Genomic DNA, 25,709 nt, shown 5'->3' with positions numbered 1-25,709 from the left:
CAATTAACATACTGACATATTTAATTAATGAAGAACAGCATTTGGCATGCAGTGCTTTTGATTTAAAATATTAGCCCAGATTGCTTTTCTTCCAATGGTTTAGTTTTTATAGGCAGCATGAAATTGTGCAATTTAGACAAGAGGCTGTCGTTTTAATTTCCCTGCATTGGCCTAAATTAGATCATTTTAAGTCAAATTGCAGAATCGGTGATACAATTCAGCAGTGCCTCTAAGTTCAGGAGCTGAAACTCTTCCTGGAAGGATGTAATTGCACCAGAAACGATGCAGGGAAGATTCACAGGATGTTGCCTGAGCATTTCAGCTATGAAGAGAGGCTGGTTAGGCTGGAATTGTTATCCTTAGAGCAGAGAAGGCTGAGACGGTACGTGATTGAAGTGTACAAAATTATAAGGGACATAGGTAGAGTAGGTCACAAATTTAAACGGGTACTTGAAATGCTATACATAAAAGGCTATGAACCAACTGCTGGAAAATGGGATTAGGATAGATAGGTGTTTGATGGCTAACATAGACATGATGAGCTGAAGGGTCTCTCCCTGTGCTGTAAACCACTATGGTGGTTGGGGGGGTGGGGGGCAATCTTACCAAAATATTCTAAGTGCCAAATGAGCATGAAAAGGGGTGAGTTTCTGGTCCGTTGTTTGGACAAGTTTAAAAATGCAAATTTATGCCACTTAGTGCAAAAAATAATGTACAATGGCAGCAGGGGGAGAGGATGGGACCTAAGCTGGCTGCTTACATGAGAGGGTGCAGTGCGCATGTGCAGATCAGTCTCTGGTCTGTGCAACATAACAGTGAGAGATCTGTCAGGCATCCCCTCCTGCATTACTGGCTTCCCCAGCTAATCACCCCTCCCACTCGAACCTGCTCAATAGACACCCAACCCCCACCCACCCTGCCTGGCTGATCGCCCCATGGCCTGATCAATTTTCCCCCCTCCTCCGACCCCCACCCCCAGCACCTGTGGCCCAGCCAATTGCTGCTAACCTTCCCATCACTGGCCCAGCCGATCACCACCTTGCTCAGCTGACCCCCTTTGTAGAGTGTGTAGCTCCTCCTTCCAAGCTGATCACTGCAGCTCCCCTTAAGCCCCGTCACATCATGGCCCTGCCCCCTCATGCCTCGCCCCCATAGCAGAATGCTGAACTGTTGCTGGATTCGGTGTGTGTATTTGACCTCGTCAATCTTTGTCTTAAAGGGACTTTGTGTTAATTAGACCATTATACCTTAAGATGTAGTTTGTAATCCGTGTTAATTTAAAATTGCATATTTGTTAAGGGAAGGGGGCGGGTGTAAAGGAGTATTGTATTCTGATCCACTTTTTTCATGATTAATAAATATTTTTAAAACTAATTAGTGGTCTTGTGACTCTATTCTTCCACGCTTTAGTTTAGAAAGTAGAAGTTAAGATCTTTTGAGCCAGGGTTCCATTCTGGGATCTTTTTCTTTCGCAACAAAGATAATGATTCCAATGAGTGTAGTCACTCAGCCATTTTCAGGGCACTTCTTAGAATCCCCTTCCCATCCATAATGAGCAGAGGTATCCTGAACAGGTCTGATCTGCCATAGGTGTCACTGCCCAAACACACCTCGATCCCAACACAAGTGCTGAATGGCTTTCACAGACCCTTGTCTGTGTGCAGATTCTTGACCAAGGATTCCCAGGTACCCAGTCCTGTCCCTGTCACAGGACTTTGCAAATGGTTCATGGAAAGCTGCTGCAGTGCATCTTGGAGCAACATCATTGTCCGTACCATCTTGACATTGAGCCACAATGACCAGGACTATCTTGGTCCTGTAGTCTTATTCCACTTTCTTAGCTGGTCAGATGCACAATATTACTTAATCTGTTATTCCACTGAGAGTCTTTTGGGCAGCACTTTATCTGGCACCTCTGCTTGACCTTATTACCATGGGTGGCTCCACCCAGAGAAAGAAACTCCCAACGTCATCGCTTAAAGGTTCACCAGTGTACACAAGCCTCTTCACCACATCAAGGTGGTCACCCAAGGAAGGGGACTTTGAAAGAATTCAGCCTATCCTGACTGAGGTAGCTAATTTGTTGTCTTCATTATTTAAAAACTAAAAATAATCACCCATACCAATATTTAGGTTCGCAAGTTCACTGTTTAAAATAATGTATGTTTTTATGGGGTCTCAGCTACAAAGTGCATTCAAAGCACTGTTGCAATTTAGGAAATGTGGGATATCATAGAATACCTACAGTGCAGAAGGAGGACATTCACTCATCGAGTTTGCACCAACAACAACCCCTACCCCCATAACCCCACATATTTACTCCGCTAATCCCTCTAACCTATGCATCCTGGGACACCAGGGAACAATTTAGTATAGCCAATGCACTTTTTGGACTGTGGGAGGAAACTGAAGCAACGGGAAGAAAATGACACAGACACTGGGGGAATGTGCAAGCTCCACACAGAATTAATACGTGCACAGCATAAGTCCCATAAATAGCTGTAAGAAAGTGATCAGATAATCTGTTTTTACTGTTGTTGGTTGGTGGTTACATAATAACAGAAAACAAAGTAAAGTCCCTGCACTTCTTTGGATAATACAATGGGATCTTTCACATCTGCCCAAAAGGGCATGGTTTAAGTCTTACCAGAATGACAGATACACCCCTATAAAGTCCCAGGTTTGATCCTTGATCTGTGCTGAGCTAACTTGTGTAAGCTAGAAGGGGAGTAATCTCACAATCCACTCTGAGCCATTGTTAACAAAGAAAAATATTTTCTGGGGACTCAACTCCCTGCTACAAAATATTAGCAGGAATATGATGAGCGTAGACTTCACTTCATGCATGAGTCAGGAAGTTTGGGAGAAAGAAAACTAGCTGAAAAAAGGTGCAAGCTTTTGTTGGTTAGTTTCGAATTTAATAATGGTCATAATGATCAGATTTGTTTGTATTATAGGAATGTAGGACCTGCTTATTAATACCTATGCTCTAAATGGTTTCTAGTGGACTAAAATTGGAAATTGAGACGGACATCTTTCTATTGGTAAGTACAAAAGGTAGCTAATGAATGAAATCACTGTGGTGCTGAACAAAAGGTACACTTCACTGGTACCTGTCAGTTTGTTATCCATTTGATAGATGTTTAGCAACACGGAGAAAAAATATCAACTATATGCTCAAAGTGAACAATACTTTTTCAATTTTCCAAATCAACCAACCTGCACACTTGACTGATATTGCCAATTTGGGTGGCAGTATTAGGAATTAGATTGAAACTGTCCAAACTAATTTCACCAGCTATCAGACTGAAGGGACTGAATTTAAATCCAGATCCCAGAGAAGAAAGGCCAGGGCACCACATTCATTCTCTATGCAGTTAAGAATGCTTGAGTCACTTGAGAAGATTGCTGTGAGGATACTTATCTTCATTCAAGTGTGAAGAAACAACTGTGGTGAGTTAAAAATACTGTTTGGCAACATGGAATTAGAATAGAGAGATATTAGAGATAAGGATACATTGAGTTGTTCTGGATTAAATGTTGCATAATTTACCATTGCATTGAGTTGAACTGAAATTGTGAATCTCCCTTGTTCTCTGAACCTACATGATTTTGGTCTTTGTTTACTCGTAGTTGTGGTCATTGTTTATTTTATTAACGTAGAAACCTCTTCAAGTGGAGTCTCAAGATGAAGACACACTCACAGTTCTCTTCCTGCAGTGGCAGTGCCCATGGCTGGCAATGGGGCTGCTTCTTCCAAAGCTGTAGGCCCTTTAATTGGAACTGGGTGCCTCAGGATCCTTTCCACCAGCCTTAAAAGGACAGCAGCTTCTTAATTGCACTGATGGCAAGTTGGAGGTTAAATGGTCCCACGCACCAAAATTATTTTTAAAGGGGACAAGATTCTATCCCATAAGTGCCACTCAGCTACTTCCATTCTCCTGCCTTTGCCCATTGGTCCTGTAAATTTGCCTCCAGTTTATCTAATTCTCTTTCAGAAGGCAGGATTGCAAAGCTTCTCTCATGCTGTCTGGTGAAATTTTCCAGCCCTTCCTGCCAGCGGGATCTTCTGGTTCCACCAAGGCTGACCTGCTGCAATGAAAGAAATTAACAAGTCCTCAGATTAATTTAACAAAGTTCTCAAATCCTCCGATACATATCTTACATGCATATTTACAATCTACTTATCCATTGATTCCTAACCTCAGATACCCATTGTAATGGATTCACCAGTCTAATGAGACATACATGCAAAATTCCTGTAATTACACTAACACAAAACAATGTAAAATTGAACTCAAAATGTTAATGCAGCAAAAAAAATCACACTTGTTTTTCTGGTGTTTCACTTATTCTGTTTGAGATATTCAGTTTGTTTCTATTGCATTAAAAATTGAATAGCTCCCATGACTGAATGGTCTGAAACAAGTTGTATCAAAGTTGCATGAATAATAAATAGCCTGAAACATTAATTTTCATACTGAAAGGTGGACTCCATGGTGAGTATTCTGAGCTTTCCTTGGTGTGTGAGTGTTTATGCTGATTTCCTATTGTTTACACTCATTTCTTTGACTAGCTTCTTCTATTCCTAAATTTTGAAAAATCTATTGCACATCAGGAAAATGTACTTTCTCTAAATTAAACGTTTTCTGAATGTGAATAATATTGGCAAGAAATGGATAAAAGTGCATACATAAATAGACTTTATTTTATGTTCCTGATTACATTCCTCATGGGAAATTCTATTCCCCACAGCTTTGAATTAAGCCTTTGAGAGTTGGACTAAGGATATGTTCAAACAGATGATGGGACAAATTTAAAACTGACTACACAAAATATTCACAGACATTAACCAAAACATTTAATGGACTTGAGGTAGAAAAGCAAAGAGAAAAATACCCTGGAACATCTAGCCATTGTGATGAAGGGGAGTGTAGATGTTAAGCAGTATATTAAAGAACCTTTCTCATCCTTATAAGCACCAGTGAATTTGCCATGAAGCGGTGACCTACTGTCACAAATCCCTTTCCAGGATAGGCTTGGTTAATCTAAGTAGATATTCCAGTTATGACCAAGTATTATTTTGCAATTGCACAAGAAAGCCCCCAGTCCAGCAAATTATGCAGCTGAACAATAGATAGATATGGAAGAAAATAAGGGCCATTATTGTATATCATGTCCACTGCATTAATTCCAATGACTACTGCTGCTTGTAGTGACTGCCAGGAGATCTGCAGCTTTTTAATACCACACTCAACTGTTCTGTGCCATCCACTGTTGCTCATCTGCAGCACCTCCATGACGTCCATCTTTCAACTACATCGAATTTGACCCCTTTTTCTCCTGCCCTCCACTTTGCCCTCTAGAAGAGATCTCTGTAGCTTTTCAGCTCTAATCAAATGACCAAAATAATAACATTTTCTTTGCTGGGTGTCATTTTTTAAAGTTTTTTTTAGTCTTGCAATTTCAACCACCTTTTCTTTATGTCATGATTGATATGTCGAATTTTAAGCATATGTCTTAGCACTCACATTCCAAAAGCCTCTGGTTTCTTCCACAGATCTTCACTTCTTATCTAGGTTTCTGAGGCGCAGGGAAACTGGATAGAATGCAGCATCTTATGAGTGTTTTCCTTGTTACAACAGCATTAAAAGACAATCTCACAAGGCTGCTAGACATTACAAATGATTCACAAAACATGCAACATGAGCTGCTTTTGCTGTAAAATCAAGTATTTCCAGTAACAAATAGTAAATTATTTGCAACTTGTTTTCCTGGAGCAATCAGATTGATCTAAGTTCGTGGTTTATTTGGGTTCCATTTGACCCAGACAAGAAGGCAATTTTTAGAGGAATACATTAACACTGCAATGAAGTTACTGTGGAAATCTCCAGGTTGCCATACTCTGGCACTGTGGTATACTGAGGGAGGATTTAGCATGGCCAATCCACCTAATCAGCACAACTTTCGGACTATGGGAGGAATCCAGTACACCTGGAGGAAACCCATGCAGACACGGGGAGAACGTGCAAACTCCACACAGATGGTGACCTGAGTCAGGAATCGAACCTGGGTCCCTGGCATTGTGAGACAGCAGTGCTAATCACTGTGCCACTGTGCCGTGCTTTCTACTTTGCTGACAGCTGTGAATTTGACAGCCTACATTAAACTTTCAAATCCAAGTCATAAATGTGAATTAAAAGCCTTAGTGTGGTTCAAAGACTAATCCTTTAGTTCATAAGAAATTAAGTCAGGTGCAATAACTGAGATGCAAAGAGAATGTACTAACAACATGGAACTGAGCAGTGTACAAAAAAATTGTACATGTCAAGGAAACAATTTCTGATATCTTAAAAAAATTATTTGTGTGTCCTGCTGTCACCTTGTTTCACACTTTTACTTGGCTATGATTTGGTATTTACATAGCTGAGATAATGTAAAGAGACCTTACTTCCTCATAAGCATTTGAATAGCATAAAAAACTTCCAGCTCAGCTGAACATGCACTCAAAGTCCTTGAATAAAGTTGCTCTCCATCCAATTTTATGGATGCATTTCAATTTGGAAGCAAAATGAATGTCAAAACTCAGTGAAAAGAATCATATCTAGTTTTACATTTCATATTTTAAGTGTAATCCTTTTGGAGAAAATGCACTTATGGCCGAGGCATTGCAAATTACAAAACTCTTTCTGCATCCATCCATTCACTTAAGGCTACGACATCACTTTATGACTCGAACAATATACAACACTAAATATATAAGCTATAAGAACATAAGAACATTAGAAACAGGAGCAGGAGCAGGCCATCTAGCCCCTCGAGCCTGCCCTGCCATTCAATAAGATCATGGCTGATCTGTCGTGGCTCAGTTCCACTTTCCCGCCCTCTCCCCATGACCCTTAATCCCCTTGCCTATCAAAAACCTATCAACCCGCGTCTTAAAAATATTGAGCGAGGCAGCCTCCACCACTTCAACGGGCAGAGAATTCCAGAGATTCACCACCCTTTGAGTGAAGAAGTTCCTCCTCAACTCCGTTCTAAACTGCCCCCCCTTTATCCTGAGGCTGTGCCCTCTAGTCCTACTGTCCTTTCTGAGCGGGAAGAGCCTCTCCACCTCTATCCTATCCATCCCATTCAACATCTTATACGTCTCAATGAGATCTCCCCTCATTCTTCTAAACTCCAACGAGTACAAGCCTAGTTTATTCAGCCTCTCCTCATAGTTCAACCCCCTCAACTCCAGAATCAGCCTAGTAAACCTCCTCTGCACTCCCTCCAAGGCCAAAATATCCTTGCGTAAGTGCGGCGACCAAAACTGCACACAGTACTCCAGCTGCGACCTCACCAGCACCCTATAGAGCTGCAGCAAGACCTCCCTACTTTTATATTCAATCCCCCTCGCTATGAAGGCCAGCATCCCATTCGCCTTCCTGACCACCTGCTGCACCTGCAGGCTGGGTTTTTGCGACTCATGCACAAGGACCCTGAGGTCCCTCTGCACCGTCGCATGCTGCAGTTTTTCGCCACGTAAGTAATAGTCCTTCCCACCATTATTCCTACCAAAGTGGACAACCTCACATTTGCCAACATTAAATTCCATTTGCCAGTTCCTGGCCCATTCGCGCAGCCTATCTAGATCCTTCTGCAGACTCTCCACACCCTCCGCACAATTTGCCGTTCCACCAATCTTGGTGTCATCAGCAAATTTCGACACCGTACACTCGGTTCCCTCCTCCAGATCATCTATATAAATGGTAAATAGCTGAGGCCCCAGCACCGACCCCTGGGGCACTCCACTAGTCACCAACCGCCAATCCGAATAGCACCCATTAACCCCCACTCTCTGCCTCCTATTTGACAGCCAATCCTCTATCCACGCTAACACCCTACCCCCAACTCCATGCCCCCTGACCTTCTGCAATTGCTCCCACAGTTGCTTAGTCTCACTTGCATGGTCTAAGACACAATGCTTTTGAAAATGCAACTTATTTGGCACGTCTCACACTAGAATATTAAATATGGGTTTAAATATTCAAAGGAATGCCAGTCTCATTTATCCTTGTAATAAATGTTATTCCTTGAAGGAAACCTTGTTGATTATGCATTATTGCAGATGTGATTCAATGTGATTTTGGGAAGCAATATGTTTCCTCGGTGTCACCTTGGGCATTTGTTGTCTTGTTTTTATGCCAATTGTCCTTTGAGGTATGTACACAAATGTTACCAAAATCATATTCATCAGCAGTGATTAGCATAAACCCTATGTTGCAATCTGCTAGAGTGCACAGAAATTTACTGTATCCTTTAAAAGGACAAGACCTTGTTCCACACTCCAGAAGACTGGCAGCAAACTGGTGAAGAAGGAGCAATGTTTGGCTCAAACACCTAACTTTTGAGTATCATATCTTTGTTCAGGCACTGAATTAGTTTACAAGAATCCACAGTAATTACTGGAGTCTACAGCTCACATACGTGACAATCGTGGAAGCTTTTCTGCGTTGCAAGCAAGAATTGCACATTCCCCAAAATCCACCCCACCCAGCCTCCCTTCAGGCCACATGCCTTGGCAATGCCCACACTGCACTGCCCCTGCTACCCTGGCACTGACACTGTGGCCTGGCACTTTGAACCCCAATGGAGCTCAAGGAAGTAAGTCCAGTGGCTATTTGCCCTTCTGCTGCTGTCAGGCTACAAAGGACAGGCCTCTCAAAAGTCTTAGGGTTTAGGTGGACTTGGGCAAGAGGTTGACCTTGCCACCATGTGCTGAGATGGGGGTGTCATGGATAGATGGCCCCTCTTGGCTCTGGCAGACCTGAAGATCAGCCCTGGCGTGGTGATTTCAGGCAGCCCTGTGATATTGCATTCCTGCCTGCCTGTAAATTCTGAAGAGGCCAGAATTAACCTCCATGCCACCCGGTCACCTGGCAGGATGTTAAATTACTGAAGTTCTCCCTTACGAAGGGCACACAAGGCTACAACTTAGGACAAAATTTAATATAAATTTTGAAGATCTTGCCCAACGGCTGGGAAACTGGCAATAACATCACTTTTACAGGCAAGCCTGCAGCATTAATTGTTAAATAAGCACTTGGGGGGGTGGGGTGCTGCAGAAGGACATGGATAGGTTAGGAAAGTGGGCAAAGAAGTGGCAGATGGAATATAACATGGAAAATTGAGAGTTTATGCACCTTGGAATGAGGAATGGAGGTATAGACTATTTTCTAAATGGGAAATGCTTAGGAAATCAGAAACACAAAGGGACTTGGGACTTATTGTTCAAGATTCTCTTAAGGTTAACGTGCAGGTCAGTCGGCAGTTAAGAAGGCAGATGCAATGTTTGCATTCCTGGCACAAAAGTTAGAATACAAGAGCAGGGATGTACTTCTGAGGCTGTATAAGGCTCTGGTCAAACCCCATTTGGACTACTGTGAGCAGTTTTGGGCCCCATATCTAAGGAAGGATGTACTGGCCTTGGAAAGGGTCCAGAGGAGATACACAAAAATGATGGCTGGAATGAAGAGATTGTCGTATGAGAAACGGTTGAGGATTCTGGATCTGTAATCATTGGAGTTTAGAAGGATGAGGGGAGGATCTTATTGACACTTACAGGATACTGCGAGGCCTGGATAGAGTGGACATGGAGAGGATGTTTCCACTAATAGGAAACACTAGAACCAGAGGGCACAACCTCAGGTTAAAGGGACGATCCTTTAAAACAGAGATGAGGAGGAATTTCTTCAGTCAGAGTGGCGAATCTGTGGAACTCTTTGTCACAGAACGCTGTGGAGGCCAAGCCATTCAGTATCTTTAAGACAGGGATAGATAGGTTCTTGATTAATAAGGGGATCAGGGATTATGGGGGAAAGGCAGGAGAATGGTGATGAGAAAAAAAATCAGCCATGGTTGAATGGCAGAGCAGACGCAAAGGGCTGAGTGGCCTAATTCTGCTCCTATGTCTTACGGTTTTATGGACTGGGTTGCTGTGGGACTTCTCCACGACCAAGGACTCAGGGTATAGAGGTTTTTCCTGAAGAATCCCACCTCCACCTTCCACCTTTTCCAAGAGTTGCTGGCCACTCAGAGCCAGCACTGGGGAGGCAGTGGCTGCCACCGATAATTCTTACATCCAAGATCTAGGATTGCTGAGGGGTGAAGCTCCTGGTGAATGATAGTGAGTGGAAGATCATGGAATGGCCCTTTAAAATCCTGATGGGTCACTTGCTTTCAGGTTGGGAGCACAGTTGGGATACTTACAGATGGGACATTTCCTAGCCCCACACAAGGGTGGGGAGTAAGAGGGGTTGAACTATCAAAGCAATCTAAAATTATGTTTGAAATTTATTCATCTCTTTTAGTAATACATAACGCTGTTACATTCCTTCTCAGTTTGTCTTTAAATGTATCAAATGGATCGTAAAAAAATTCCATGCTATTTCAACAAAATGATATGTGTGAGACTTAAATTCAAATCCAAAGTTAGCATTGCATGAAATTACATCTTCATGGTAACTAAAAGCTATTTCCAGCATATTTCCCACATTGTTTGTATGAAGATATATCAGCTGCCCGAGCATGACTAATCCAGCCTTCCTTTCTGGATGCAATTCAACTCTTCTGTCTGACCTTTGTCAACTGTTGTTTCCATGAGTGATGCACAGTGATTCCTGGTGCTTATATCTTCATTTATTGCACTGTGCCACTACCTAGTACTAGAATGTTCTGCAGACATCACAAAATTAAGCTGTCAAGTCATAAACACCAAAAAGTAACATTTTCCTTTTGCAGCACTGTGCAAGAGTATGGTTGTTAGCTGATATCTCATAGACAGTGGAGTGATGGTAGAAGGAAAAATATGTTGCTTCAGATGTTAAAAACAATTCCTAGATATTGTCAGTTTGGCGAGGGTTGTAAAATTGGGTAAGGTAATTTGAAGCCAAGTGATGATTGATTGTAGAATTATAAAATGAAGGAAATATTCAGTCCAAGGTTCCTGCGTAGGTTCTTTCAAAGAGCTATTTGATTAGTCCCACCTCCTTTCACTAACAGCCCTGCAAATTATTCTTCTTTTTTAAATAATTATGTCATTCCCCTTTTAAAGTTGTTATTGAATTTGCTTCTATCATCCTTTCAGGCAGTAGATTCCAGATAAAAAAATCACAGCATAAACATTTTCTTCTCATGCTGCTTCTGATTCTTTTGCCAATAATTTAAAATCGGTGTCCTCTGGTTACCAATCCTAATCAGCATTAACACCAGTTCTCCTGGGTTTCTGTGGTCTTCTGCTGCCAAAGTTGTGGTGCATGAGAATGTCCAAGGAAATATATCCCCATGGCTTTGATGTAGAACATCAACATATAGAACAACTAGGTGGCACGGTGGCACAGTGGTTAGCACTGCTGCCTCATCAGTGCCAGGGACCAGGGTTTGATTCTCGACCTGGGTTATTGTCTGTGTGAAGTTTGACTGTTCTCCCTGCGTCTCTGTGGGTTTCCTCTGAGTGCTCTGGTTTCCTCCCACAGTCTGAAAGACATGCTGGTTAGGTACATTGACCCGACTAGGTGCTGGAGTGTGGCAACTAGGAGAATTTCACAGTAATTTCATTGTAGTGTTACTGTAAGCCTTACTTGTGACAATAGACTTTATAAAGAAAGGAAGATGGCATCTCTTTGAGAGTTCCAAATGCTCTCCAGACATATTGGAGACAAAAGAGTCAACAAATGCAGGTGCAAAATCCAGAGGCATTTTTGTCAAACACATCACTACACTGGGATCTGCAGACATCATACACGTAATGTGCCCACTGCACAAGACAAGACCACAATGATCTAAACAATGCTATTTCTTATTGCCTTCATACCATGAAGCATTCATGTTATTGATCCCTAGCAACTCACAATAAGAAGTGCCTAACACATCAAGCAGTCTGCAGTTCTCCCATCTAACAGTGAATGCAGTGCATAATAGTGCAAACTGTCCTCTTTAAACCCAGCAGAAATAACGTACTTGAGATGAACTGTGCCTATGACAGGAGCTGCGCACTCCAACATTCAACTGGCATACTGTCGTAGTGGGGAGGAGATTGTTAGATATGTCCAATGCTATCAGTCACCCGTATGGTTGCAGAGGAAGGAAAATGAGATGCAAGGCCAGGAATATCTTTGAAATGCTTAGGCGGATGCAGACCCCACCCAGCTATAGGCAATGGATTTCCATCTCAATTTTGCTGCAGCTGTCTGTCCCTAGTCTGTATCCCTAGAAGCAACAAAGAGGAAAATCTGATTATAATCCTTCATCAATGGACAGGATGTGTAACCTGTACAGAACGGCAGGTAGCCTTATGGACATTTAGAATTCTTATATTAAACATGTTGTTTTTGCAAGGAGTGATACAAATAGTCAAAGGTCCTTGTCTAGGAAGGAGTGCTGATACATTACTTCCATGGTGCTAACACCATTTGAAGAGAACACTGAGTGGGTTTCTGTCAAGAAAACAGTCTCTCCTCTGTTTCACTGCTGCCGGCTCCACTCAAAATTTCGAGCAACTGAGAAACCTGTCAGGCCTGGATGTCTCAGCATTCCTTTACTGTTACTTGATGGCCACTGAAGTTTAGGCAGATCGGAACACTATAAAAGAATAATGTTTGTGCACCTTTCAGACCATGTGACAATTCCCAACTCTGTTCTGAGCTTTGATCCATAGGCTCTGTAACTAATTTTGGAAAAAATAAATGATATGATCATTTGCACTTTCCAAAAGTGGAACACACTTCTTCTTTATCTGCATTGATAATCACAGGCATACCATCACTCAGGTATTCTTGTGCTAATACAGGAGAGTGGCCTTCATCACCAAATTTGACAGCCTTCCTTTTCTATCCCTCCTGCAGCAGTGATTCTATATCTAAGGGTGTACTGTTTTCCATCTTTCCTCAGGTTGCCATTGTAAACACATCACCACCACTTTATTTTTAATGATGCATTGTAACCTCTGTGGATTTTACACTCATGAGTGGAGAGTTCTGATCACAAACAAAAAGTACACACAGTTTACAGAATACTGATTAGAATGCAAGCCTTTACAGCTAATCTGCTATTCAAATCTTATTCTCCACTCACCTGACAAGGGAAAAGCATTCCGAAAGCTAGTGGCATTTACTACCAAATAAACCTGTTGGACCTTAACCTGGTGTTGTGAGACTTCTTACTGTGTTTACCCCAGTCCAACACTGGCATTTCCACATTGAGTCTAGAATGTCAGAGCATTTTGAGGATTCCTTTGCGTAGGAGTTAAAGTTCAGATGGGTTCAGTTGCAGAATTCCTTCAAAGTTGACACGACCTAATGAGATTAGTAATCAGGGACTTGGTCTGCTCCACCAGCAATGGCAGGAATTTTCCAGATAAGCAGGCTTCGAAGAAATTTAGTTTTAAGGCAGGCTTTGTAACCAGTCAATCTGGAATCCTGCTTTGGTGTTGACAGGCTGGATGTTAACACCAATCTATCCTGGGGGTCCAGCAAGGTAACATTAAAACTTCCCAAAAGCCAAAAGAGCTTAGGTCTTTGCCCATTGATGGTTCAGTTAACAATCAGTTTCTATGTCTCTATTCAAAATCCATTGTTCACCTTAGAAGATAAATGGTGTTTATTAGCATTTCTGTGGGCACAGTGAGTTCCAATAGCTGTCTATCATTGTTATAAGACCAGGCTGGGGATACAGACTATCTGCTGCTTCCTTGTTTCATTGATTGCATGGATTTACAGAAGGGTGTGAGATTCCATGATATGAATGTTGAGCTTTGTTCTGTAATTGGAAGGTTCCAAAATCATAGCCAACATGCAAACCTTGTGGCCAGTGGTAGCCATGACTTTTAGGATAGGTCTGGGATAGGGTAGAGGGTGGAAGAGATTAAATGACAAAGTGTAACTAAAGATAAAAGGGGTGATAATGATTATAGCAAAAAGACAGAGAAAGTGGAATGCCAGAATAATTAACAGGTCTGCCTAAAAGCAAAAACAAGAAAAAATGATTCTTTGCAGTTTGAATCACGAGTAAAGTCACAAACATTGTAATTGAGACCATCATTAATGTTGCAGGATGCTGAAATCCAACCTCACAATTCTTCTTGCGAATTCTGCATTTTTATGATTCTCAAGAACTCCTTTTGCATCGTCAGATGATTCATACTTAACAAACGCAAAAGCTTTTGGTCCATCAGAGTTTTTCATTATTTTGATCAATAATGCTTTTTCAAAAGATCTCTGAAGGTGCATTATACAAGGATAATATCAGAATCCGGTGATGTTTGTCCACCCTTTACTTTTAACATAATCTTATCACCACTGAAATCAAAACAGGTGGCTCCGCCCTCAACTTCATTATCAAATTCAATATCCCAAGTCCCTCAACCAACATGAAAAACAGGAATTCTAATGTCAGTAGCATCCTCAAATGTCTCTGTGTTAATGAGAGACTAGCTAGAGTTATTTTGGACGGGAGATTTTTGGAAAACAATTTCCTTTCTGTTTGTTATCTGCATTGATTTCCTGGCATGCTTTGTCAAGTTTAACTGCAAGTTCTCAGCATTTTGTTTCTACCGCATTCCAATGCCTTTTCCATATTTTGTTTTGAAGCTTGATAAATCTAGTTCAGACGTCTGTGACTGAAAGTTGCTTATTGGTGAAGCAGTAATCTTCTTTATTTCCTAACATTTCTTTTCAGAGTTCAGGTTTCCAATAAGTAGTGAAAAGGATGCAGTCTGTGCATAATCAGGACTCCGACCTGCCGGTTACTTGCCATTTTAACACATGATCCTGCTCCCATGCCCACATGTCTGCCCTTGGTTTGCTGCAATGTTCCAGTAAAGCTCAACGCAAACAGGAGGAACAGCATCTCATCTTGTGGCAGGGCACTTTACAGCCTTCCAGTCTCAACATCGAATCAACAACTTCAGGTGATTAGCAGTACCACACCTCAATCCCTCTGTTTTCATTTTATTTATTTTTTTAATGTTCTCTACCTTTTATTTCTTTATTGTCTTTCTTTATTTTTCTTCCCCCGAGTCTTTCCCCCATTTATCCCCATTTTCTTGCCTTTTCTCCTCCTTTGCTTCCCTTTTCGTCCTTTTTCTCAATTTTACCTCTCTCCCACCCATTCCCCCTCCTCCCACATCTTCATCTGTCACAGCTTACCCTCTGATTCCTGCCATTTGGCCATTCACACCTTCGATTCTCTCTATGGGCTTCCATTAGCACCTCTTAGCCTTTCCCCTTATCTTTTTGGCTATGTTGCACCTTTCATTCACTCACACAATAGGATAAATATCTCCCACTTTCTATGTCTTTTAGCTTTGACAAAGGGTCATCTGGACTTGAAACATCAGCTCTTTTCTCTCTTTACAGATGCTGCCAGACATGCTAAGATTTTCCAGCATTTTCCCTTTTGGTTTCAGATTCCAGCAAATGCAGTAATTTGCTTTTATCCAGTGAAAAGGATGCATCAGTTTGGGTCCTATCTTTCTTAGCTTAAGTCACTTCCTTCCATTCTTCATTCTCTCTCCTTGCAGCTTCCTTGACACAACTATCTCAATTTTTTCTTCATCCTCATCCTGGTCATTTTTCTGAAATCTTACCATGCTAACCTTTTTTACCTTGAGAGATGATGCTGTATCCACAGTCTCTCCCTCTTCAATTCATCCTTGTCTCCATCATTATGCTTATCATTGTTATTAGTTTTTTCCTTTGTGTTTTTTTTCATTCACGGTAGCTGCACATTTGGAATTGATTTCTCATCTGGCTTACAACACACAATCACAGAATTGGTATGACTGCAAAAGAAGGCCATTTGGCCCATTGGTTACCAGTCCAAACTTGCTCGGCTGAGATGAGAGAAATTTGCTATCTGGAATTGGAGATCTTTCTTTCCATTGTATCACATTTAAAACTGAATTTTTCCTCTTGTAGTGAACATGGTTCCATCACACAACCTCAGCTTTACATCTGATAGCTCTATATTCAACTCACCACCTTGAGCTACTTCACACAATGCTGCAAAGCTCAAGATGTTGCATGTAAAACTAGTCCTCTCACACAATGACATTGATTGACACTCTGACAGCTGCACAACACTGTTTCACATCCAACAAGACAATTGCTACTTTCTCTTAAAAAGAGCAAAAATCTACATCTTTCAGATGTCCCCAAATGTATGTCCTCTCTTGAAATTCATAAAGTAGCCCTCAGTACCACAATGTGATTGATTGTTCCTTTGGCAGTCCAATCTAAACAGATACATTGCAAAAGATGTATCTTTGAAAAAGATTTTGCATTGCAAAGTAATTGATCTCCTGCTATTTACTGTTGTCTGACATTGGAAATGCATTAGTTAAATGCCTTGACTCTGGTATGGCGTGAACATTTACTTTTTGACTTTCATAGATTACGTGTGTACAGAAGATACTTAATTTCACATGTATTAATTTATTGCAAAAATTACAAGTCACTTCATAAAGATTCAATAGTCAAGACTTAACAACAATGTTGACAAAGAAGGAATCTTTTCATTGCATTCAGGTTTGAGCCATGAATGTGAATGTAGCCCAATACATCACGCAAACCAGCCTCCAATCCATTGACTTGTTCTACACTTCCCGCTGCCTTGGCAAAGCAGCCAGCATAATTAAGGACCCCACACACCCCACACACTCTCTCTTCCACCTTCTTCCTTCAGGAAAAAGATACAAAAGTCTGAATCATGTACCAATCGACTCAAGAACAGCTTCTTCACTGCTGCTGCCAGGCTTTTGAATTGACTTACCTTGCATTAAATTCATCTTTCTCTACACCCCAGCTATAATTATAACACTACATTCTGCACTCTCATTTCCTTCTCCAAGAATGGCATGCTTTGTCAGTGTAGCGCGCAAGAAACAATACTTTTCATTGTATGTTAATACATGTAACAATAATAAATTAAATCATTGTTTGTTAAGATTCCACTGGAATTAAAGTGCAATGCTTAAACTGGAAAAGAGCCACTAAAAAAAAATTGTTGGTGACTTTAGGTCAAGTTGGGATTTTAACTTTTCTACTTTATTCCCCTTGCAATAAAATTATAATATTCAATTTACATTCCTAATCACTTGCTGGGCCTACATATTTACCTTTTATGAATTATGTACCAGGAACCTAGATCCCTAACCCTTAACTCCTCCACTGAGCTCTAGGCCTTCCACTGAATTCAACGCTGATCAGTCTCTGGGATTTCCAGATTGTTTAGTGGTCACTCTCTCAGACATCCAGATTTCACCATGGTCAGTCTTTGGGAATTCCAGATTGTTCAGTGGTCACTCTCTCAGACATCCAGATTGCACATTATTCAGTCTTCAGCATGTAGGTGGGCATCCTGGCATGCTATTGTGCCACTTGTGCATTCAAGGTTGGTCTGAATATACATCTGGGAGGGCTTTAGGAATGATGCCAGCCCCTGGTTTACGTTCTGTAGAGCTGAGATTGGTGTCTCATGGCCTACCCCTGCCACGACATCGGACAGGCCTCATGCCTCCAGGCCAATACTTGACTAGCAGTCATATGATCACAATCGGCCAGTCACTTTTCTCTGAACACAGCGCACTGTGGAACTGCTTCCTATTGGGTTGCAGAATGAGCCTGAAAGTCTCAATGTCAGGTTGGAAGTGAGAAGAACAGGAAAGGAGGACATCAGAAAATTCACCAATGTAAGTGGTTTGAATAGAAACATTACCCAGCACTGCAGTCAGGTTTCTTCATTCAGCTAAGAGTATTTGACTATTAATTTGATGATCACTTTTACTATGATTTATTTACCATATCTACTTGGTATGCATTAGGGGAAGAAAACAGTGAATTAATCTGCCATCTCAAAGGGATACATAAGTAAACAGGCCCCAAATTAATATCTGATCATTTTTAAAATGTTACTGGCAGTATGAGTGCATACAGCAATGGTAATGTGGGAGAGGTCTACATTCATCAGAAGAACATATACATTTTGTTAAAAGGCTATCGATATTAATGCAGCTGCTCCCCCAAGTCTGAATAGGTGTGAACCATTAGTCCCATCCCTCTGCCCTGTGCTCATAACCCCACACATTTAGCATGGCCAATCCATCTAACTGACGCATCTTTAGACTGTAGGAGGAAACCGGAGCAACTGGAGAAAACCCACACAGACACCGGAGAATGCGCAAACCTCGCACAGATGGTCACCCGAGGTTGGAATGCCGTGAGGCAGCAGTGCTAACCACTGTGCCACCATGCTGCTCCTCCTGCTGTTTGAAGATCCACCTCCTGGAACTTGCTGCACATGAACTTCCACCACCCATTGCTGTATATGGTGCTCCAGAGTCCATAGTTGTTACAGGCCTTCATCTTTCAAACTCCTTAAGCTGTCCTAAGCCTTCTTCCAGGTGAGCACCAAGGTGTGCGTGCCACATTTGTGTAGAGGTGCTCCGGACTGGCGTGATATCCATCTGGCTGCTAGGAAAATCTGATGGCGTTGGGAAGGGGGGATTCTGTTTGGGTTTTCATCTGCATCGAAGTGAAGGGACTTTCAGCTCATGCGACCCTGCCCTCCCTCCTCCCACTCCCTGCCCCACACACCATTAAACCCACCATGGTGGGGAAGACTGAAAAATTCCATCCAGAGAGATCATTTTCATTTGGAGGACAACAAAGGCAAGAAAGTGGTATAAATCCAGAGTGATTGCAATCTTCAACCTGTTTCTTTGGATATTTATGTGCATAAACCTGAGTGAAATTCCCCATCAGTTCTGGAGATTTTGATAATGTTTATAACCATATCCTGTCGATTGTTTTTGAATTGATGGCATTATTTTAGTGAAAAACTGTAATACCGTCTAACAGCCAGAGAGGTCCCAGCCTTCCTATTTACTCTCTGCCTGTTTTAAGGATGTTATCTGTTCTCTGAATGCAAATCTTGTTACAAAGAGTTGAGTGGGCAAAGCAGCAGGACTGTGAACAATGCAAACAGATTATGTCCTTGACGCATTATTTATGATTCTGTGATTTAATTTAGAAGCTTTTTGTGGCAATGTTTTACAAAGAAGAGACTGCTTTGTCTTAGAAACTAGGAAATAGGAGCAGGATTGGACTATTTGTCCCTCCAAGCCTACTCCACCATTCATTATGATCACAGCTGGCCCTTCACCAAGTCGACTCTTAATTATCTGAACATTACTCCTAAATATTAGAAAATTCTGGTCTGTTATACAATCATGACCATGCCTTCACTTCTGTTTGTAGCTGCAGGGTCTGCTAGTTATACAATTGCTACTGGTTACTAGCTGTACCATCCCCCTATGCAGTGGTGATTCCAGGTTATTACAAGAATATAATCTCACTCATATTTGTGAGATACAGCAATTTTAGATGGCTGCTTTATTCAATTTTTGAAAACAGCCAGTTATTTGTTTTGTCCCTGCATCTGTACCTTAACGTGCAAAAACTAGATTCTTTTTGAACACAGGACGTTCCGTTTCTTCAAGAAGCATCAACTTTAACTCTACTAATTGCCTGGTGAGTAAATGACACTGCACCAGACACACCAGAGAGATTCCAGGTTCAACATTTCATCAATGCCAAGTCAGCTGCTATCAGCTAGTGTCGTGTTATCATATTAGAATCAACCTCCAAAACTCCATGTTGTGGATTTGATTTGATTTGATTTGATTTATCATTGTGACGTGTATTGGTATATGGTGAAAGGTATTGTTTCTTGCGCATTATACAGACAAAGCATACTGTTCATAGAGAAGGAGAGAGTGCAGAATGTAGTGATACAGTCATAGCTAGGGAGCAGAGAAAGTCTGATGGCAGCAAGGAAGAAGCTGTTCTTGAGTCGATTGGTTCATGTCCTCAGATTTTTGTATCTTTTTCCCAACAGAAGAAGATGGAAGAGAGAATGTCCAGGGTGTGTTAGGTCCTTAATTTTCCCAAGGCAGTGGGAAGTGTAGACAGTGTCAATAGATGGGAGGTTGGTTTGAGTGATGGACTGTGCTTCATTCACGACTCTTTGTAGTTTCTTGTGGTCTTGGATATAGCAGGAGCCATAGCAAGCTGTGATATAACCTGAAAGAATGCTTTCAATGGTGCATCTGTGAAAGTTGGTGAGAGTCGTAGCAGACACACCAAATTTCTTTGTCTTCTGAGAAAGTAGAGACATTATTGAGCTTTCTTAACTACAGTATTAACACGGGAGAACCAGGCCAGGTTGTTAGTGATCTGGACACCTAAAAACTTGAAACTCTTGACCATTTCTACTTCATCCCCATTGATGTAGACAGGGGCATGTTCTCCTTTATGCTTCCTGAAGTCGATGACTATCTCCTTCATTTTGTTGACATTGAAGGAAAGATTATTGTCTTTGCGCCAGGGATTCAAGCAGGATTTCACGCCCTGATCTCATGTGTTGCCTTCTGGAGATTACTTATGTGTGGGGTATTAGGGAAAGATAGAACCAGCTTTGCGTCTATGGCACCCAATATCCTGTTCAATAGTAGTTCAATGGTCTTCAGCCCCTTGGCATCAAGACTCCCAGGCAAAGGTTTGCCATCTGGGTGAGCTACAGGGGACTGGCACCTTCCTACCATGAGTAGATTAGCTTCAGGAAAGTAAAGGAGAACACTGAAAACAAAACAAGATTCAAAAATGAACATTGGACACGTACCGGCGCTACCAGCAGCAACCAGATTTCTTAAGTGTCATTGCTGCAGACAGCAAACCCCTTGTGTTTACAAAAATATGACAAGGTCTGAGAAGATCTGTGTTGAATAAAACAGAATATTTAAATGAAAAGCAACAATGATTCATTTATGATTAATCAATACCTCAGCACAGCCTGTTATTAATTATCTTGCATGCTTGTTCTAAAATTATTAATAATGAATCAAACATTGTACACTTCAACAAGTTGAACTGACTCATAAAATATAAATCACAAGTTTTGGTCCTGAATAAATCTGCCAAGAGACGGACAAAATGGAGATTATGGGATTATTTACAACAACGAGAACAAATTAAAACTGCAAATTGTTTATTAACATTCACAGAGATCCTTGAACATGCTGACATGTATTACACTCACCTGAGACATAATGAATTATTTATTTGTTCCTGCTGTAAGAACTCCCAATAGAGTCCACTTATCATTACCACCATGACTCATGAAGTCAGTACCAGAATCAGGAAGCAGCACAGTATGTGGATGGCTCTAATTAGGGCATGTAGAAGGGCAAGGTCCACAGCAGGTTCAATATTGACAGCAGGAAACAGCTACAGGCAGCAGGTGGGCTCACTGCCCTCTTAGTGAAAGTTTCTGTGACAGTGGGAATGTTATAGCACAAAGGCATACAAATCTATAAAAGCTGCAAATCTTGGTTTCTTCATAAATATGAAAAGCTGCCATGCTAATTCCTCTTAGATTGCAACAGATTGAGGAGGAACAAATAGTTCGAATCGGCAGCATGGTGACACAGTGGTTAGCACTGCTGCCTCACATCGCCAAGATTCCCAGGTTCAATTCCCGGCTTAAATCACTGCCTGTGTGGAGTCTGTGTGTTCTCCCCATGTCTGTGCTGGTTTCCTCTGGGTGCTCTGATTTCCACAGTCCGAAAGACGTGCTGGGTTATGCTAAATTCTCCCTCAGTGGACCCAAATGAGCGCCAGAGTGTGATGACTAAGGGATTTTCACAGTAACTTCATTGCAGTGTTAATGTAGGCTTACTTGTGGCACTAATAAAATAAACTTAAATTATTGAAAAATTACATGCTGTCTATTGAAAGAATTACATTATGATTTTCAATTTTCCCAATAATATCAATGATGATCACAGATTTATTTGAAACAGATAAAATCAGTTGGATACTATGAATAAAGTATACGTGCCCCTGCGATGAAGCCAGATTTTCAGGCAAACTATGTTTTCTGGTAATTAATTGCAATTTTCTGAACATATAAAAAAAGGTTTCCTCATTCACAGCTGCTCTGTTTTATTATCGTGAAAATATAAGTATATAGTATATAGGGGAATTTCACATTAACTTCATTGCAGTATTAATGTAAACTTTATTTGTGACTAATAAATAAACTGTTACTTTTTAACTTTTAATAAGTTGTATTAAAATAGAAAATCCTGACTGCAACTCCGAATCCGCTGGAGTGAAGGGGAGGTTATCAGGGCCCCCAGGGGGCCGGGCGGTGGTGGAAATGGTGCCCTTGGGCATGGGCACCCTGGTAGTCCAAAGCCGGCATCGCCAAATCACCCTGGTAATGCCAGCTTGTTCCCCTTGCACTGTTCATCGGGCATCAGGCAATGCCCAAGGGTGCAGGGCAAATAGGATCAGAGCCTAGGGATGGGACCTGATGGCAGCAGAGCCTAGGGGATGACTGATGAGGATGGGTGTCCCGCTGCCATTCTGCCATTGGGATAAATGGCAGCCGAAGGGAGGCCAATGATCAGGGCAAGCTGTGGGGAGGATGACTACCGGGGTTGGTCTGCCTGCAGATGTGTCTGCACTATGGGTGTTGGGGGGATTGGCACTGATGGGGCTGGAGATCGGGTCGGTCTGGGAAAGTGATTGTCGAGGCTGGTCTGGGAATGTCAGGAGGACTGCAATTGGGCCAGTGATCGAGCTGGCCAGCAACTGACAGTTCAGGACCATGGCACATGTGCAGAGACCCGCTGCTTTCAGCCTCCCAGGAAGGAATAGGCCAAGCCCCTGAACTTTATTAATATTTATGCTGGTGACCTCTGCAGTGCACAGAGTGTAGGAGATTCTAGTGAGAACTCCAACTGAAAAGCCAACATGAAATATTTCAGTTTTCCCATGTGTTCAGCACTTAGAATTTTTATGGGAGAATTCTGCCCTTAAAGTCTGAAGTACCGAGATTTCGCACCCGAGAGCAAGCACAATGCGATGGTAAAATCAGGCCCTAAATTTGGTATGTTAGGAATAAAATTAGCACTTCACAAGAGGACTGATCTGATAAACGCACAAATGATAATGACAGAAGGGCATAATGCTGAACAGCATTTTACATCCTTCATGTCTCATCTTATACTCCGTTTATGTCACACATTCAGCAGTTAATTAAAAAGATAAAATTAGAGGCGAATTTTCATTTTAAATTTGGCCTAAACCTGTGAGTAGAATGGTATAAATAATTTCTGTAAATATTTACTTCACAGCTTTCCTGATTTTCAGAAAATTACTGCTCCATCTGTCACTTCATTTGAAGAAAAATAAATGCACCGCTAATCTTGCAGCATCTCAGATGAGATTACTCATCAACTGTTTGGACAAGAATCAAAGACGGAATTGGTTGCACCTAAAACGACAAAGCCAGTCTTTGCAAAGCTGGGTTTGCTGGTGGGGCAAATCCAACCTGTGATGCTTTATGCAGTTAAGTATAAGGTCTTTTTTCCAATTTATTCTAAAGCTGCTTTCGAAACAATATCTCCTGCTAATATTCAAAGGGTTAATGCCTTCATAATCCAATTCAGTTAATTTTCAGTTATTGAGTGTTAGTTATAGTCATGCTTCAAAAGCATTGCTTTTGTGCCAAGGCTGGACTACATAGTGTTTGTGATGATTTCACACATATTACCTTCAGGAGGCTTGTAAAAAATCGAATGATGCAGATGGCATATGACAGATGCCAAGGTTTATTTCTGACCTAATTTTGTGTGAATACCTGGTACCCTTGAAATGGAACACAATAGGAGTTCTCTATGTGATTGCTAACAATAATAAGCTAATGATAACATATTGGAGATGGACTAACGATTTTACGGGATTAACAATTTTAACAGTTATTTAGATCGATCCAAAATAATGGCCAGACAGGCATCCTTAAGTTAGAGTTGCCATGCACACTTCAAGTCAAAAACTGCTTGCCTACAGAAAATGGGCTAAAGCAGGGCATTTGTGAACTGAGTAATATCAAACCAGGCATCTCCTGAACCAGTGAGATTTAAGGGGTTGAATTTTACGATGTCCCTCCCCCACCCTTCCCAGAAATCACATCAGTGTGAGATTGACACACTCCACATTGATCAGCTCTGCAGCAATAAAGCACTGAGGGGTTCACTAACAAGGGTCGAGTGTGACATTTGCCTCTTAGTAGAGTGGAGGACCCAACCACTGGCGCTGTCCCTTCTCACTCTTCTGATGAATACAATCCTAATTGACTGAGGGTCTTAGGCTGAGACGGTTTGGGGTCATTAGGGAGAGAGGCATAGTGGAGAGGGGTGAGTTTGAGAAAGGGGGTGGGTAGGAAGGATGGAATGGTTCATTCACCCCATGAATGGTAAAGGGCAACCTCCAAACTGTGCCCCCCCAAACTTCCTTCTCATCCTTTAACCATCTCAATTTAAAAATCGAGCTTCCCCCTCCAGCTCTGCTGCCAATGCCAAACATGATATGGTGTGGGCAGTATGTTATTAGGGTTACTAGGTTTGATAGCAAGCCTAATTGAGACTTAATTGGTCATTTAATATGATTAAATGGTAATATGACTACCATTTATTGTGCCCATCTGTACCCCCCATATTACAGGGATAAACTCTGGGCTAGGATAGGCACATACCACATTTTGGGAAACAAACAGAATTCAGCCCAAGGTTTGGGAAATAGCCACTGGATGTTTTGAGTAGGGTGATGAATTAAAGAGGAGGAATTCAATTTCAGTTTAGGTATCACAACAATATCACAGGTAGAAATTTTACCTGTAAAATTGGATGCATTTGTAAGTGAGCAGCTGGTTAAAAAGTCTAAAAATGCCACCACTTCAGGATCCCAACAGCAACCTGGTAATTTTGCCTTGAAACAGAGGGTGATCTGCTACACATGGGTGATCTCTGTGGGATAGGCAAGCAGGCAATTAAAACACGTGAATTCTTTAAAGGCCATTTCTTATTTGGGGACTTGTAGATGTAGACTTACACTTCCCAATTGTCAGCCTTCAGAATAGTACTGGAACCTCTGCAGCAGCTACCTTGTCCTCACCTACCCACAGCTCCACAGCATCGAGGAAGAGCACAGAGTTCCAGCTAATTGGAGATGGATCTGGGTTTACAGGTAAAGGATTAGCTTTCTGAATGAAAATGAGTGACAGTTGCCAGAGGAAGTTCAGACTTTCCCATCAAATCATCGCTGACATTTGCAGTTTCTTGGACCTCCTACCTAGCAGACCGGGTGGGCATGCTTTGGCGGTGGTTATAAATGTCACTGCAGCTCTTAACCTCTTCACCATTAGTTCCTTCTGGGCATCTGCAGGTTAGATGTGTAACCTGCTGTCCACACATACACTTCACAGGAGACTGATGCCACGTTTGTCGGGGCTGGGATTTACCCACACTCCTCAACTACTAAGACCAGACAAATGAGTCATGGGCACATGGCTTTGCTCCTCTAGCTAACTTCCCAAACATTCAGCAAGTCATTGCCTTTAGACATGTGGTGATCAAGGTGCCCAACAACCATCCTGGAATCTTGTTAATAGAATAGGATTCCCCTCCATCAATTCACCTGCAACAACCAAAAGATCATTATGTGTGGAGCTGCCATGCTTTTAACCTGCGTCTGACAAAGATATTCACAGTTTGAAGCAGTGTTAGTAGATAACTCCTTGGAGTAAAGTGTTAGTATGATGCT

Source organism: Carcharhinus amblyrhynchos, chromosome 4 (assembly GCF_965287045.1).
Source record: "Carcharhinus amblyrhynchos chromosome 4, sCarAmb.v2.hapA, whole genome shotgun sequence".
NCBI classification, from domain to species: Eukaryota; Metazoa; Chordata; class Chondrichthyes; order Carcharhiniformes; family Carcharhinidae; genus Carcharhinus; species Carcharhinus amblyrhynchos.
Note: the sequence above shows the minus strand (reverse complement) of the source record.